Here is a 17,383-nt window from a genome sequence, read left to right as displayed (position 1 = left end):
CTCTCCCTCTCTGTCTGGCTTTGTCTGCGGCTGAGCGATGAGATTCTTATTTTAATTTTGATTATGTTTGTTGTCCTGCAGCTGCAGATGTATTTCCAGCAGATTTGTATCTGTTAGTTACATCTGCAAATGGCTCAACGCATTTACGAACCGCAGCCCCACTCGAGAATTGGATGTCAAAATAGAGCTGTATTTCAGAGCTTTCAGCATTTGATGGACACTTGAAAGACTCTCCATCCATCCATCCATCCATCCTAATGCAATAACAGACAGCACACAGTTGCCGGCCACTTAGCAACGTATTAGCCACAAATATTGAGGAGGAGAAGGAGGAAGAGTGATCGAGTGCGTGGCCGCAAATGGGACAAAAATCGACAGGGCACGCTGTGAGCCGCGGCAAGGGCCGAGGAATGGCACAGTTTCATCGGGTGTGAGATGGAAAGGACAATCTGATCAACAATATGCCTGCACTTTGAGGTGGGAAACGCTTTCCTCTGGCAAAACTATACAAAACCCATCCTTAAGTCACGAATACTTCGTTTTCTTCCCTTTAAAAAGGAATATAATTTAAATTTCGAAAAGCAAAAAGCCCACAAGAGGCACACAAATTCGTACGACACCGAAGCAGGCCTGTAAATGTCCTTCGGTTTGTATTTTTCTGCTGGGGATTCCTTAGATTTCCACGCAGCTGGGTCTTCGAAAGTGCCAAAAGGAGGGACAAACACTCAAGTTGGTGCCTTTAGAACCACTTCATTTGCCGGAATGCATAACTGCAGCTCCCCAAGGAGCTTCGGGCCCGGCACAAGTGTTTTTGGCATCAAAAATGGCTAGGAGGAAGGGTGTTTTGGGTCGTCTAGGCAAAAATTTACAATGGCCGTCGTGTGGGCCATTAGCAAAAATGAAAACAGGCCTGTACATCGAGGTGTGGAGAGGGGTGGAGAGGGGAGAGGGAAAAAGGTGATTCTACGAAGCGCTTATTAAAACGACACTTTAGCCCCCGTGACAGGATGTGCCGACACGCCCAAAGGCGCCCAAGGAGAGGTAATTTAGATCCCAACCCATCCCCCCCCCGTCACCCCACCAGTCACCACCTAGACCCAAGTGACATGAAGGTTAAATAGATTAAGGATATCGCTTTCACCTGCCGCCTGGCGCCTGCTAGAGCCAAACAGAAAGTAATTGCCAAATATTGGGGCAACAACATCCGTGGAGAATGTGGGAGGTACGTGCCCGGTTCCCGGTTCCTGGTTTCTGGTTCCTCTTCCGTTTGTGGCCCCCAAGAAATTGAATTATTAATGTTGTCACTGGGTTTGGGGCTGCCGCGAACCCGGCTCTCACCGGGCTCCCACCTGGCTCCCACCTGCTCGTTAATGTCCAAAATACGGAACTTGTTTGTCCAGGAACCACAATTAAGTTGTCAGTCAGCCGTCTACGGCGGTGTCAAATGGCGGGCTCGACCCCGAAGGCGGTGACTTTTGACTTTGATTCGAGCTGAAGGTGTGTCCCCCCCGATTGGGGTTTCGTTGGGCTCTCGTCATCCCATCCCATCCCCTCTAGCCACTAGCCACTAGCCACTAGCCTGTCCCAATTATGTAGATACACAGATATTTTATCTTTTTACTCAAGGTGCTCAAGGAGCATAGGGGTTAATGGGTTTTGTGTGGAAGGAGAAGAAGGTTCCCCCTTGAGGAATACTATAGATTCTTGATCAGCATCGATAGACGAGACGATATATCCATGTCTGATAAATCCAAGTGTCAGCGGCTTTATCTAGACTACTGTGAAAACCGGACAACCACAAAGGACGGAAGTGTAGCATCTATAATTTTGAAGATAGTTCTAATTCACTAATCAAGTGATGTAGTGGAGAGTAGCAGCCTATCTACAAGATAGTCGGTTAAGAATGGATCTATTTTATAGACAGAATGAATAAATACATTCTTCGTGGTCGTGGTTCCTCTTTTTATCTGTTTTTTATCTGTTTTTTCTCTCTTTTTTCCTCTCCTTTTTTCTGTTTTTCCTCATTTTTACTATTTTTTCTCTCTTTTTCTCTCTTTTTTCTCTCTTTTTCTCTCTTTTTCTCTCTTTTTTAATCACATTTTTTCCAATTTTTCTCTCCTTTTTCTCTCATTTTTCTCACTTTTTTCTATCTGTTTTTCTCTCTCTTTTTTCTCACTGTTTTTCACTCTTTTTTCCTCTCTTTTTTCCTCTCTTTTTATCCGCTCTTTTTTCTCTCTGTTTTCTCTCTTTTTTCTGTATTTTTTTTCCCTCTTTTTTAAACCTATTTTTTCTCTCCTTTTTCTCTCTTTTTCTCTCCTTTTTTCTCTCCTTTTTTCTCTCTTTTGCCTCTCTTTTTCTCTCTCTTTCTTCTCTCTTTTCTCTCCCGACAAGTGCCAGCAAAATTGAGACAAATCGCGCTCTGCTTTGCAAAAAAACAGAGACAGAAGGGCAGTCATCGGCTCTGGTAATAATTCCTGAGCTTACAATAAAATCGAATAGGTTCCTAAATCATAAGATTACATATATACTGACTGAGTAACGGGTGCCTAAGTAGAGCCGCGGACCTTGCCGCGGCTCGCAACGTTCCTGCTCCTTCTTCTACTGTATTCGGAATCCGTTTTAGTGCTAGAGGGTTACAAAAAGGGCTACGCAGTAGCTACATATATTCCCCAGAACCTACACGTTAAGGTAGGAATTATCTGGTTAATCGTCAACCCCAATGAGACCCAGAGTCAGAGACTTCAAATGAGGTTCCCTTGTATCAAATGATCCCCAATATGAGGTCCAGGGTCAATTAGTTCCGAAAATTCCATGTGAATCATCCTCTATGATGCGCGAATGGGTGGCCTTCATGGCTCTGCTCGGTCCCTTCTCCTTGGCAGTAATTTCCACAATAAATATTCGTAATTACTCTGACGGATGGCCGACCGGTGGGCATTCGCATTGTCATTTCATTAAAAATGCAAATTTTCGAGCACAACTCGTGAACGCTGAACGACTCTAGAAAGGCGCTATTACGCAGTTCAAGGAGGCCTGGCCTTTGTATTACTTGGAGGGGCCGTTGGTCCTGCGCCTGGGGGTCCCAAATGGAGAGTCGGGGCGCGGCGACAAAGTTGTCTTCAAGTGGGCACTCGAAAGGATGTTGCCAAACAGGCAGTCCTCCCGCCCCTCTATGGAGAGGTGAACGTGCCAAGTGCCACAGCTGCAGAGCCTGCCGGAGCCTGGCCTGCACCTGAGGCAAACAATAGGCAAATGTGGTGCCCCGGGTAGAGTGCACTCGGATGCGGTGGCCCTGCCTGCCCTGCCCTGCCCTGATTGTGTGTGCTCAGCACTTGGTCTCGTCTTGGAAACGAGATGTGTTTGCCATTGACTGCATGTCGAGCGTATCTGCTGGCCAGCCGCAAGGACGAGCAGCTAACGTGTTGCCACGACTTCCCCGAGTCCCAGTTCTGGAAAATAATAATTGCAAGACCTTCAAGTGGCTCCACTTCTAGCCACAGTGTGTCAAAGGAGCACTTGCCGGGACCCAGAACTAATTACGCGCCTCTTTAAGAAAATTAAATGCTTTTCGGCATGAGGCTGGAGTGCCCCACGCGGCACATGATTGCCTCTTGAGGCGAGTTTCTTTGCCGGCTACAAATGGAAATCAAAGGCGCGGAATGGCAATTAAAATTAAATTAAATATTTCAAACATGAAATGAGCTTCCATCAAAGGGGATCGTCAAGGATCCACATTTATTTTGCAGCAAAGACCAGGCTAAGACCTCTATTGGTTCTCTGGGACTCTGTAGAGGCTCGTACGAGAGAGGCTCAAACCTTCTGGCACTCCTCTACCCTCCAGTGCCTTCAGATTTGAACCCGTGCTTGAAAAAGTCATTCGCCGAAGCCCATCGAGGCCCATGAGAGGCCTCGCCTTTGCAGACCTCCAGAAAGGTTCTTTTTCAGGGGGGTTCTACGAGTCCGTTTCGGCTGAAATTTGGACAGTAGCCGTCTAGAAGAATGTGCTACACGATGGTACATTTCTTTTGGCGATACTGGCACTATTAAGGCCCAGGGGGCCTGGTAAATTGAAATTGAACACGTCTTCCCATACGTGAGCTTTTCTAAGGGGTGGGGGGGCGCCTCCCCAGCTGTCAAACGGAGCACAGAGGGGGATTCAGACTAATTTCCAGCCATGTTTCCTCCAAGACTCGCACGTTGCACGCACTCGAGGTATGACACATGTTTGCTGGCTATTTTATTAATCACATTTTTGGCACATTTCGGTACGGGGCAACATCAAATATTAAAAGCCATGGAAACAAATGCGGATTATGAGCCAAGGCTGGGGGCAACATGCACAATAAATTGTATTTAAAATGAGACACAGACACAGATAGAGATAGAGATAGAGAGAGAGACAGAGAGAGACAGAGAGAGAGAGCATCTTCCATTCCGGACACGTGCGAATTCATTCAGAACGTGTACGGTTTGGCACTGATCTTTGACATGGCTGGGGCCCACAGCCTCCGAGCCGACAGGACTCGATGTTTGCCTTTTGACGTTTACAAATTACCCACACAGCTGGCGAGGCACACAATGCTGGTGCCTGACTCCTGGCTCCTGGCTCCCGGCTCCTGCTCCTTGCTTGCTATATTAAACGTACATATGTTTGGGGTACGCCTCCCCCTCCCCCCACCCTGTTTTTGCTGCCACCTGCATGGGCATTCGAGTGCTTGCGAGTGGTTTAGTTTATTCTTTGCATGAATTATTCATCCGGCTTTGTCTCATCAAATTGAGCGACCTCGTTAGTCTCGAAAATGTCAGAAATTCAACTGCCAAACATTTGCCATTTCAATTATTCAAATGTAATTTTCCAAATAGCACTTTTCAATTTACAAATTCTCTCGTGCTCGGGGAAGATACGAGTATGAGGTGTGACATGAGGTAGTATCCGGGGGTTGAGGGGCATTCTTTTGAGGAGGGAGCCAGCCAGAGAGAGGCTTCTACAAGGTGTCTTCTTGTGGCCTAAACTAGGGCTCCAATGCCAATGTTCGACTCTTTCGATCCACGGCAATTAATTTTTTCGGGCTAGACCTTTTCCACTTGCCCTTCCCTATTTTTAACGAATTAAGTCATGATTCGTTCCACACGTCGTATGCGTATTCCTGCTTTAATCTAGGAGTTGGGTGGCTTCGGTCTGGGCTGTGACCCCGAGGCGCGGTCCTGGCGTTTATGCGAAAAGTTTTATCAGCAAACTAAATCGCTTACCAGAGCCACCCGCAAATGTAACTAATTTGCTTTGCGGGCCATGAATCGGTGTGAAAAAGTTGCCAACATTTGCGCATCATAATGATAAAAGTTGTGTATCCCTGCAGCTCATATCCCTGGGTGCAGAGGGTGCGGGGGTTTAGGGGGGGGGGGGGGTGGAAACGCGCTGCAATTGATTGCTGCAGCAGCATTAATGAACCAAATGGCGGTGTACTAATCAAAAGGGCATTCCCCCTCTCCCCTCCTCTCCAGAAAATCACACAAAAAGCATCTCTCCTCCGAGTGAAGGAGCAGCTCTTCAGCCGCTCGAGAGGCGCTCACATGTTAATTAAATAGAAAGCCCCCGATGCAGTGCCTCTCAAAACTCAAGTCAAGGACTTCTGGTGCTGGGGCACCGACTCCCCCAATGGGGGGCTCCATTCATATCAATTTGTTTCGCCCACGCATTGAATGGCGGTTTGTGGATGAGCCCAGTGCCCTCCGATCTGATATCTCCGGCCGCGTCGAGTGCTGCTCAGAATTTACAGAATTCATTTATGCAAATGAAGTGCCTTTTATCGCATGTCGCTACACGGCATGCTCGAGAGATGAGGACGAGGATGCTGAGGAGGATCCCAGACCCGAGACCGCAGCATCGCCCGGAGATACAAAAAGAGCCAGCGGCAAAGCAAAGCCAAGTAATGAATGAAAATTGAGCAAATTACTGGCGAGTTCTCAAGCATTTTGCTGTCTGAAGTTCTAGGAATTTGTGGAAATATGTTTGATTAATTCGGGGATAAGGATAATGCCACAGGCATATCCCTTCGTGATTACCAGGAACACAGGTTATCGTTCTATTGATTTCCTAATGCCTTCAACTCTCCCATTTATCTCCTACTGCCTGTTTTCTTTTCATCGATTGAGGAAACATCTTTAAACTGACAACTTATTCTCACACACACACACTCGTACTCGCTTATTCACAGTTGTTTATCCTATTCATCCGGCTATTCACTTGTCAGGCCATAAAGCATGCCCGGAATGCCCTCAAAGTCAATCTGTGCTCTGGCCATCAATAAAACAATCAATGGACGCTGACAGCTGAAATCCCTTCGCCTGGTCAAACAGATACACTCGTACAGATACAGATAGATATGTATCTCTGCCGGAGCCCGCATTCATAAATTGACACATTATCGAAATTTATGGAGCCAACGCCGCGGCGCCGATACGAGGGCGTGATATGATGCCAGAGGGGTTTGGGGGGGGCGGTCTGGGCAGGATGCAGGCAAATAACTGTACAGAATTAATGATGCGACCCACTGGAAAAACAAAGGACCCGCCAGACAACAGAAGCAACAGTTGCACGGTGGCACAAACAAGTCGCTCTGCCGAGTGCCGAGTGCCCAGGGGGAGGGAAATGGAAGCCACCCCCTTGCAGCACACCCCCCAAAAGAGGGTTGGACTGAGGGGGATGACCATAAGCGAAAAAAATGCCATGAAACCCCCTCCAAAAGGGCTGCTCGAAGGCTGGAGGGCAAATCTAATTAGAGGCGACAAAATATGGGAATATTTCGAGATATTTCGATATTCAGCAGTGTTCTGCATTATTTAATTTTTTTAAATGGAAAGTTCTCTCAAAAATAGACAACTCTTTAAAATTCGGATCCCATAGGAAATACTGGAAGTACTACCACTGGGAATGACCCACTGGTTAAACACTTTTAATGCCTCCTTCTTTTGCTTGTAAAAATCTTCTCCTTCTTTATTTTGGCATAACCGTAGAAAAGAGAAGGGAAAATTACACGATAAATCACAAGAAAATTGATCGACTCGATGCAAAATAGTTTGAAAAGGGCTATAAACAATAAAGAGAGCTTACCAAATACTAATTTTTTGTTTAAAAGTCAAATAAATACAAAAAAAAGATTTATAAGAAATCCGGTTCAAAAAAGTCGTGGTATAAGCTGTTTTTAATTGTTAAGTGTCTTTAAAAAAATGTTTAAAAATATATGAGGTTGGTTTGGAATAAGTTTAAATATATATCCATTAGTATACATTTGATTTTTAGTGGTAGGTTGGATGGTTTAAAAGTTATAGCACTTTCAAGTGTGAAAGGAGCCACTGTAGATCGAAAGAACGAAAGAACGGATTGAATGTCTCATAATCCTGCGTAAGAATACATCTGTGGCTTTGTATGGATGTGTATGACGGAGATGTATGCCTTGAGAAACAATAACAATAAAAAAAGAACCGAAACCACGCAGTAGAGTGTTCTTTTAAGCCTTCGACTCGCATTTATGCTGAGAGCGACGCAAAAACGAGCAAAAGAGAGCCGTCTCAGCCGAGTGCGGCGCGGTGCTGTTGTCTTTGAGAGAGCGAGAGATCACAAAGGAATGGAGGAAGGAGAGCAATGGAATGCGGCAGTGCTGTGTCGGTTATTGCTTGAGCGAAGAGAGGGCTGCTGCTGGCGTAAGAATTTGAGAGAGAGACAACACGACGACTCATTGCGTTCGACGCTCAAACAAAAATGCAAGAAAAGGAAGAGTCTCCCGTTCCTCTGCCTCTTAAATGCACTCGTATGTATATGGATCAGTATACACCCTTTCTACTCTACGAGTATGGCTAGAACCCAGCAAACTAGTCCGTAACCCCTGATGGTTCTTCGTTCTATCCGCTGGCCAGAGTCCCGGTCTGGTCTGGTCTCACAGTCGTGAGGGTTGTGATTCCCAGCCACAGGCTGTTTCCGGGTTCAGTTCTGAGATTTTTATTACATTTTGGTGTCGTTCCACTGCTACTTGCCTCTCTCCAGTGCGGAGGCCGGCACAAATTTTTTAATAAACTGCCATCCAGTAATGAAATACAATGAGACTTCGGTCCAGAAGGGGGTTGGTCTGGGGGCGGTTAAGGGTGGGTGGCTTCCACAGCTCTCTGATGGAAATTACTTGTTATTTCGCTTTGTTGTGGCCGGCCAGCAGGGGAGCAGGGGATCAGGCGATTGCTGTTTGATGTATTAATTCTGGAAGCCATAGAGAAGGGGACGGGGGAGCCTCCGACTGCCACTGCGACTGGGAGTATACATTTCCAGTTCCATTGCTGCAAATAATTGTGACGTGAGCAAACTCCAAGGGGCACTTGGCAGACAGATGACGCCCGAGTGTGAAGTGCCACTTGAATTGTGAAGAGATTGAGATGGAGAGTCAGAGGAGGAGCACAAGCTGGAGCTGGAGCTGGAGCCGTAGCTGGAGTCGTCTACAAATGTTGTTCACCTTTTTACACGTAGAGAGCATCAACGTCAACAACTTTTTAACAAAAGGCGACGAGCATTGAAGACCCTGTCCTGGTGGGAAGGATCAGAATGGGGGAGGGGGATGCTCCATCTCCATCTCCAGTGGTTCGTCCTGCCAGACAATGGCTGGCAGAGTTGACTTATTCATGCTCCAGAGCATGGAGTCCCTCCATGGACACGGACACGGACATAGACATAGACACAGGACCTGCCAGGACTTGCCTTCCGCAGAAATCATCCAGCAACAACGCTGTTTGACATTTCGGCCTGAATTATTTATTCGTTGCACTTTCTACATTTTTCCTCCTGCTCCTGCCTCCCGCCTCCACCCCCGGCGGGGCCCTCGTCTCAGCTGCTTTCCCAACTTTTTCCGCTCTCAACTGCCGAGGGAATCGATGCGAAATGTAAATTTTTTTTTCTCAGTTTAGTTTTTACTACGATTTTGTTGAGATCTCTCTTTCGCTCTTCCTCTCTATCGCTCTGTCTATTGGGGATTTTTTTTTTGGTGAGGACTCTTTTATTTAATCAACAACTGGCATCGCCACTGGTCGCTCCCGTGACAATGGGCGTCCCGTCCCCCCCCGCTCCACATGTGGGGGACCACCTGTAATCCCCGTGAAAGCTCCGCTCTGAAGCCATATTATTCCATGGATTTGTTGCATTTATATGCAATGCCCTGCCGCTGTGATTGGGGGGCATATCCCCACAGGAGGGAAGCAGGGAGCCAGGCAGGAGTTCTTTATTTCTCTCGATTTCCTGCTGACAAGCGGAAATCCTTATGGCCCGGCACTTAAGCAAATGCCAAAGGCAAAACAAAAAAGAAGCTTCTTCTATATTAAAATTCGTCCGTTTGTGTGTGTTTTGTGTGTGTGTGTGTGTGTGGATTAGAAATCCATTAAGTGAACTCCACCCAGAGGGAATTCTCTTCGATTTTGATATGCGGAATGGATTTTCATAGCTTGAATTCTATGGAAAGCTATGGCATCGATTAAACGCATAAAAGAGGGGAATGGAATTATCAAAAATCATTTCTTTGGAAAGCTAGAACTTGCCCCCAAGGCCTAAACTAGTACAGATTAAGGGCAGTCCCATCTGGAGGCTTGGAAGAATTTGGACAGGGATCTTTGGGCTCGCTTTGGTCTCGTTTTGGTCTCGTTTTGGTCTCGCTTTGGTCTCGTTTTGGTCTCGCTTTGGTCTCGTTTTGGTCTCGCTTTGGTCTCGTTTTGGTCTCGTTTTTTTTTTTTTTTTTTTTTTTTTTTTTTTTTTTTTTTTTTTTTTTTTTTTTTTTTTTTTTTTTTTTTTTTTTTTTTTTTTTTTTTTTTTTGTCTCGTTTTGTCTCGCTTTGTCTCGTTTTTTTTTTTTTTTTTTTGGTCTCGCTTTTTGTTTGGTCTCGTTTTGGTCTCGCTTTGGTCTTGGATGGTCCGAAATGTGTGTGAGGAGAGCGGCGCCGAGATGCCGAAGTAGACGATTTCCCAGGGCAGAAGAATTGGGGGACCGATGGCTCCTCTTCCTTGTCACAGACGTCACGCCTCCTCCTGCAGAACTCACTGTGAAGGATTGAGAGTCTAGACAGTGTCCCCTGATGGCTTTGGAGGTGCCTTCATGGAGAGACTCATCCGTAGATTAAATGAAAGATTTCCCTGAATTTCGTGTGGACAATCCCCTGCACAAAGGGCATTCAAATCCTCCATTAATTAGTGCATTCCCCAATTAAATGCCGCCTTCCATTGGCCACAATAAATCGTGATCCCCGCCGTTTAATCAAATTAATGCCGTTTGAAAAATCCAAGTCGTGTCGTATATTGTAATATCGAGCGGGAAGTTAATTAGCTGCGGAATAAACTCGACTACGAGCTGGCGAATCATTCAGGCGAGTCACGTATTTCCAGGCTCTGGAATCCAATTATGATTGATTCTTAATTAGGCAAATTAATGTTTTGGCCAAACCTCAAACTGTTTGTTTCTTCTTCTGTGGAGTGTGGCTTTAATTTGTTATTCCCTTGGAATGTGTCTCTAATTAAAGCAGGGCTATAGGCTGGGGGAGGTCTGGGGAGGGGGGTGGCATTTTCGACTAATCAAACTAATTAGAAATTACTTCCATTTGTCTGTGGAAAGCGTGGGCGGGTGGCCTGCGCCCAAGTATTTGCATGTTTTTAGGAATTCAGATGAAAGCCCATGTATCCCCTTCCCCCCCCTGTGCTTGTGTGTGTGTGTGTGTAAAAATAATTTATGTATGATGTTTGGTATCTGCCTCAAACCGCGACGCACTTTCGGTTCCATTCATTTGTTTGCAATTAGGGATTAAATAAGATTACGACCATCAATATCAATTATTGGGGCCACACACACATGCCCCGCCGATGTATTAGTGTCCATTAGAATCTATGTATGCACAAGAAAGAAAAGCACGAGACGGGGAGGGGAGGGGCGGAGGACACGAAAAAGTCTAACAACAATGGCCCTGCCACCGAAACAATACATACATTAAATAATGTTAATGTTAATTTAATGAACGGAACGAATCGGATCGGAATGTATATGCATATTCATTAGGCCGTGCCAAAATCGCTTGGGTTTTCCGTGTATTTAGTTAATTGCAATCGAACTCCCTGTCGAAGGGGCTTTCCTTTGAGGCGGGGGGTAATAGGGGGGGTTTCTGGCCCACAAACTACGCAAAGCCGATAAGCGGATGAGCAGACAGACAGACGCAGGTGAAGGGTACTCGAGCGAGCACAGTACGGGTATTCGGATACATTTATTTAAAGCAGTACAGAATTGGAGTTGGGGATGGGGTTGGGGTTGGGGTTGGGGCATCCGTCACTTGGGGAAAATGTTTAATTTTATTTAAATTGAATTTATGACGACAGATGGCAATTTTAGAAAATATTATGTTTAATTAAAAACTGAAGCAGAAAATAGAGAAAAATAAAATATAGAAATAGAAAAATAAATAAAATATAAAATGTAGAAATGGAAAATATTGTGTTTAATTCAAAACAGAAGCAGAAAATAGAGAAAAATAGAAACAAAATATAGAAATATAAAAATAAATAAAATATATAATAGAAAATATTGTGTTTGATTCAAAACAGAAGCAGAACATATATAAATAAAATATAAAATATAGAAATAGAAAATTAATTAAAACAGAAGCAGAAAATAGAGAAATATACAATATAAAAATATATAATAAAGAAATATATAATATAGAAATATATAATATAGAAATATATAGTTCAGAAAAAAAAATATTAAGTTTAAATAAAAAGTGAAGCAGAAAATATATGATATAGAAATATTGATATTTAATATATAAATTGAATATATTATTATTTTTAATTAAAAACTGAAACAGAAAATAAGATAATATAGAGATAAATAAATATGAATTGAAATATAATATAGAAATAAACAAAATAAAATAAATAAGTAATAAATAAATACAAAAAAAATATTGTGTTTAATTAGAAACCGAAACAGAATGATGGTTCAACTAGCAAAAAATATTCTATAAAAATACATTTCATTTTGAAATTAGAGCATATTATATATCTGTTGCATATTATTATTAAATTAGTATCGAATTCAGTATTATAATTAAGAAAAAAGAACTCCCACACTTCAGAATACACCAAAACCATAAACCAGAATAGTTTGGGAGTGGAATATCCACAGTTTTCAGAGATGAATAGACCAAGAGAGCCACAGCATATACCTTCGCCTTTTCCGAATCTCGTTGGAGCACTTAAGAGACTCTTCAACAACCCTAGAGGAGCACCTGACAGAAGACTCAGACTGGAAGACCATCCCAACCCCCAGTCCATCTAAATCACAAGAAAATCAACAGCATTACAATCGTCAGAGGCCACATCCATCACAGAGGAGGTCTTCGACCCACTCATTGGACTCTTTCCACAGTCCCTCAGACCCTCCTTTTTGTACCTATTGCTCTTCCAGCAAACAGCAAGAATCGAGTTTGAAAGCCACTAAAAAAAAAAAATTAAACAAAATACATTAAAGATTATTAGGAAGAGGAAGAGGGAGCTCTTTAATATCCCAACCCTAAAATATTACAGGCGCATTTCTAAGGGTTAAAATAATGTCTCTGTGCCGTTTTCCTCCATTCGATTTGGCAAGTGCAGGCCAACGAGCCACCACCCACCACCCTCCACCCCCTCCACTGCGTGGGCGACTCTGTGACATTGAAATATTACATGTGTATGTGTTCGGGGGGTGTGGGTGTATCGATTTTCCTCGGGCATAGGCTGGGAGTTTACCAAAAAAGTCAAATTTTCTGTGAATGTTTTTGTCACAAATGACTTTTTCGTTTTAATTGATTGCCGGCAATAAACCGAACAGGCAGGCGCCCATTGTGAGTGTTTGAGTGTTTGTGTGTTCCCCCCCGCCCCCCTGCCTGCCCGCAGCTGTCGCAGAAAGTTTAAATGGAAAGCGTCAACGTCATGCATGGGAAAAGGCGAATGCGAATGCGAATGCGGATCCGCTTTAGGCTCTGTTTTATTCTTAGAAATTTCCTACGCGACAATTTCAACTTTTATTTGCCCAGCCCTAAGCCACCCACCCACCCCCCCATAAAATTCTCAATTACATTTATGATTTCTTTTGCTCTTTTGCAAGATTTTTCCGCCGCTGTACGATACATATATGAGTGTTTCTTTTTTTTCCTTCTGGTTTTTATTTTTATGCCACTTTTATTGCATTATTTTGAACGGGGCAGGGCCCGCCCCCCCGTGGCCCCATTCTATGCATGTGTTTATTTTGGAATGCGGCAGGAAATGGAATGGAAATGGAGCCATTTTTCCGTTCTGTTCGGTTCGGTTCGGTTCGGAACGTGACTGAAACGCAATTTGCTGAGCTTAGTTTAATTTGCTCGCATTAAGCCCCCTCCGGGCGAAATGGTCTGCACTAAAGAATCTGCCATTTCTCCTAGACGCCCCCCACTCCCCATCCCCCACTCGATCTCCCGCGCGCTAAGGAAATTATCAATAATACGCATACGCCCCGTACGCCCAGACGACTGTTTGATTTTTAACGCCCGGCCCCACAGAGCATTCTCCTAGTCGGAGGCCCATTTGTCCCTGATCCTGCTCTGCTCCTCCACCCCCCCTCGTAATCCCTTTAATGGACTATTAAGCGTTTTTACGGCCACAACAGACCGTTGTCCTGGTCTAGGCCTCGGCCTGGGCCCGTGCTTTATGGTCCAGCTCGAGTTTACGATAATCTCATCATTTGATGTTGCAGCACGTTCGTCAATGCCCCGTTTTATGCTCTACAATATTTGCATTGTGTGTGTGTGTGTGTGTGTGTGTGTGTGTGTGTGTGTGTAGAGGGATGTAAATTTGTCGAGTCCACTCTGGGGGCCCCGTCCGTCTGGGTCTCTGGACTCTACAGAACTTGTCGGCAGCCGTGTGTAATAAATTGATTGTGCCAGCAGGGGGGGGGGGGGGGGGGGGAGCCTCCCCTGCTTTTCTCTTTTGAAATTGATACCCCTAATGGCAGTCCGCACCCCCCCTCGCCCTGATTGACATGTGAATAGGAAAAGACGCAGCCACTTTCTGTTAGCCGCCCAATTAAGAGCGCTTTTTGCCTTTGTGGCAGGCAAACAAAGCCAAAACACAAAGGACACGGCCAGAGCTGGAGCACAGACACGGGCATGGGCATGGCCAGTGGACACCGGATGTGGATGTAGACGTTCAAGTCCTGGCATGGCGTGTCAGTCACGCAGTTTTTTAGACTAACGCCCGCCACAGACAGAGTCCGAGGCGGAGGCGGAGTCGGAGACAGGTCTCTTCTGGGGCGTGGCATCAGCGGCTGGTAGGGGGGCGGGGGGAGGGGGGCGTTTTGTGACTTTGTTGCGTGATTACCCTAATTGATGGGCATTTCCGCTGAACAAATGAAGCCACTCAATTAACACCTTTCACGAGAATAAAAGCCGCACGTCAGCTCAAGCCCCCCCTCAGGCCCCCAAGGCCCCCCGAATCCCGTTTACAGATGCACAGAGTTCCTCCTTGTTATTTATTTAACTTTTGTACAAATTAAGTGCCTGCCTGCCAGCAATCGGAGATAGTGGTGGTGCCCCAGGACTCTGGGGCAGGCTTTCGCTCTGAAAAAGAATTCGAAATTACATGTGTAATTATTTTGGCCAACGATCCATCGTTCCAGCGTTCCAGAGACTGTCAAAAATTGTTCGCGGCGCGTATTATAATTCCATTTGCAATTCTCTTTCATTTTCCTTTCTAATTTAACGAAATTAGCAAATAAAAAACTTTTTTCCGCAAAATTACACAAAATGTAATTCAAATGCCACGAGACGGAGCCCCCACCGAATTGGCAAAGCGCCCAAAGCGAACCCACGAGAAAGTGGGCCAAGATGACTGCAGAGAGGGGGGTTGGGGAGGGGGGTGGGGAGGGCAGGGCAGCGTGGTCAGCACTCATTTTGTACGAAACTTTCTGAAATTGTATGATAATTTAAATATACAAACAAATTGTGTGGCGTTTGCAATAAAACTTTGGCCATTTCTTGGGCTCTTTGCAGGGTCCTGGGTCCTGCGTCCTGGGTCCTCCTCTGGTCCCACTTCGGGCCGAGTTATTAGCGTATTAAGTGTGAAAATTTGTGCTGTTTCGTGGTGACAGTCATAGACTGAAATTGTTTTTTTGCCGTTCCCACTGCCGTGACTGGCAGGCAACGGAGGCTGCTCCGGGCTCTCGCTCAAGTGCCTGTCAGGCAGCTTTGATTGATGGAACTGACAATTGCGGCAGCAGCCGTGCAACAATAAGTCACACACGCACACACTGCCGTATCCCCCCTACCCCCTCCCCCTCCCGCCCATGTCCGTGTCAATTCCTCAATCTCGATGTACGATGCTGCAATTTTCGAGGCCTGTCAACTTCAAAAACAGAAATGCCACATTTGCATGACAGCTCAATTCGTGAAATATTCACCAAAAACACTCACAGAGATACTCCCACACACACACGCATACCCACCCAGCCACACCCACACACATGTTTGTCTGTGCAGCTGTGGGGGTGAGTTAGCCGATAAAACGCTACCCTGTGCTCGCATTCTGCAACTGTTGGCTGCAGGGTGTGTCAGGGGTATGCCCACGCAGGGGCCAAGAGGGTGCCACATGTTGATGGATGGGCTTGTAGGATAGGGGTGCCCAGAGCAGACGAAACAGTGCCTTCTTTGGTACAAAATGTGTTCAAAACTTTGCCCAATAATGTGGTTTTTTTCTCTTCTGGATCGTCATCGCTGAAACCTTCGATAGGAGGCTCTTTTTCCTGCTCTTTCGAGTCCCTGATCGGCGCTGCTGCTCTGCGAAGAGTGAGCTTCTTCTCCTCATACAACTCCAACAGCTTGTGGCCCTCATACAGGACGAAGGGGAAAAGATCTTGTATTAATCTGCCGTTTGAAGCTGACTCTAATTTTAATGAATTTTAATATCGAGCTGCCATAAGAGTATCAGGAGACCTTCTTCTGTTCCACGATTCCACTCTACGAGCTCGCCTTTCGAGCGCTCTTTCTCTGGCTTTTCAACGCAAATTCAAGACAGCCTGAAGCCAGCTCAAAAGCAAGGCGGACTGCCAAAAATTTGTATTGCGTTACTCATTTTATTTATTTATAATTTTTTTATTGTATATTTATTATTTACTAATTATTTGTTTATTATTTATTATTTACTATTATTTATTATTTTTTTATTGTTTAATTTTGTTGTTGTTATTTATTATTCTTTACTATTTTTTTTTTATTATTTTGTATTATTTATAATTTTCTTTGTTATTTATTATTTTGTATTATTTATATTTTCTTTGTTATTTATTATTTTATTATATTTTTATTATTTATTTATTGTTTTTTGTATTATGTATTATATTTTTATTATTTACTATTTATTATTTTTTTATTATTTACTATTTATTATTTTATTATTTATTTTATTACTATTTACTTTATTTCCTGCCAGTCCTTCGTTTTGGTTATTATATTTAAAATGAATAAGTTCTTTAGCGATGCATTCAAGAGGGAACATTTCTTTAGATCCTAGCGATATATATTCCAACAAATATTTAGCACCAAAAATAAACCACAGTAACTCTTCTGTTTATTGCTGTTTTAAGAGCTTTTCCGTCGCGATTTTCAAAAGAAAAATAGTTCTATCCAATAAATTAATCAATTTTCTATAAACCTGACTTTAATGCTTTATTTTTTACAATTTTTTTAAAGAAAAAAGGTCTATAATTTCCATATTCTAGACGTGAACTGGTTTGAGCTCTTTTCTAGGGTCGACTACCAGTCGATCCTTCCTTTCTAGTGCAGTATCTTGATTTATTTAGCATTCTGCAGGTGTGCTTGCCAAAAAAAAAAAGGACGTTGCTGTCTTCCATCCTCCGACGGGGAGTGTCTATGTGTGGGTGGTGTGTGTGTGTGTGTGTGGGCCGTTTGTAATAAATATTTGACGCAGAGACTTTTTATGGCCTTAACTGGAATGAAAACAACGTCAAGCCGCACTTAAAATGGCAAATGGAAATTCTCACCAGTCGAGACCACAATTAATACACCGTAGAGTCGGTTTGCATCTGTGTCCGTGCCGGGGTCCGTGTCCGGGTCCGGGTCCGGGTCTCGGTCCGGCAGTGGCATTCGCACTGCGGTTACTGCATCATCATCTCAGAGGCTGCCCGGCTCTGCCCGACACTGCAATTGGAGCTGGCCAATGCAATCAGAAACGATTCGCATCCGCAATATCAGCGATGACCTCAAAATCAACATGGCAGCCCGGGCTGGGGTCCGTCCGTCCGTCCGTCTGTCCGTCCGTCTGTCTGGCCGCCGCTCAGCCAACCAAT

This window comes from Drosophila miranda, chromosome 4 (assembly GCF_003369915.1).
Source record: "Drosophila miranda strain MSH22 chromosome 4, D.miranda_PacBio2.1, whole genome shotgun sequence".
Classification (NCBI taxonomy): domain Eukaryota; kingdom Metazoa; phylum Arthropoda; class Insecta; order Diptera; family Drosophilidae; genus Drosophila; species Drosophila miranda.
The sequence above is the reverse complement of the archived record's forward strand: the minus strand, read 5'-3'. Positions refer to the sequence as shown.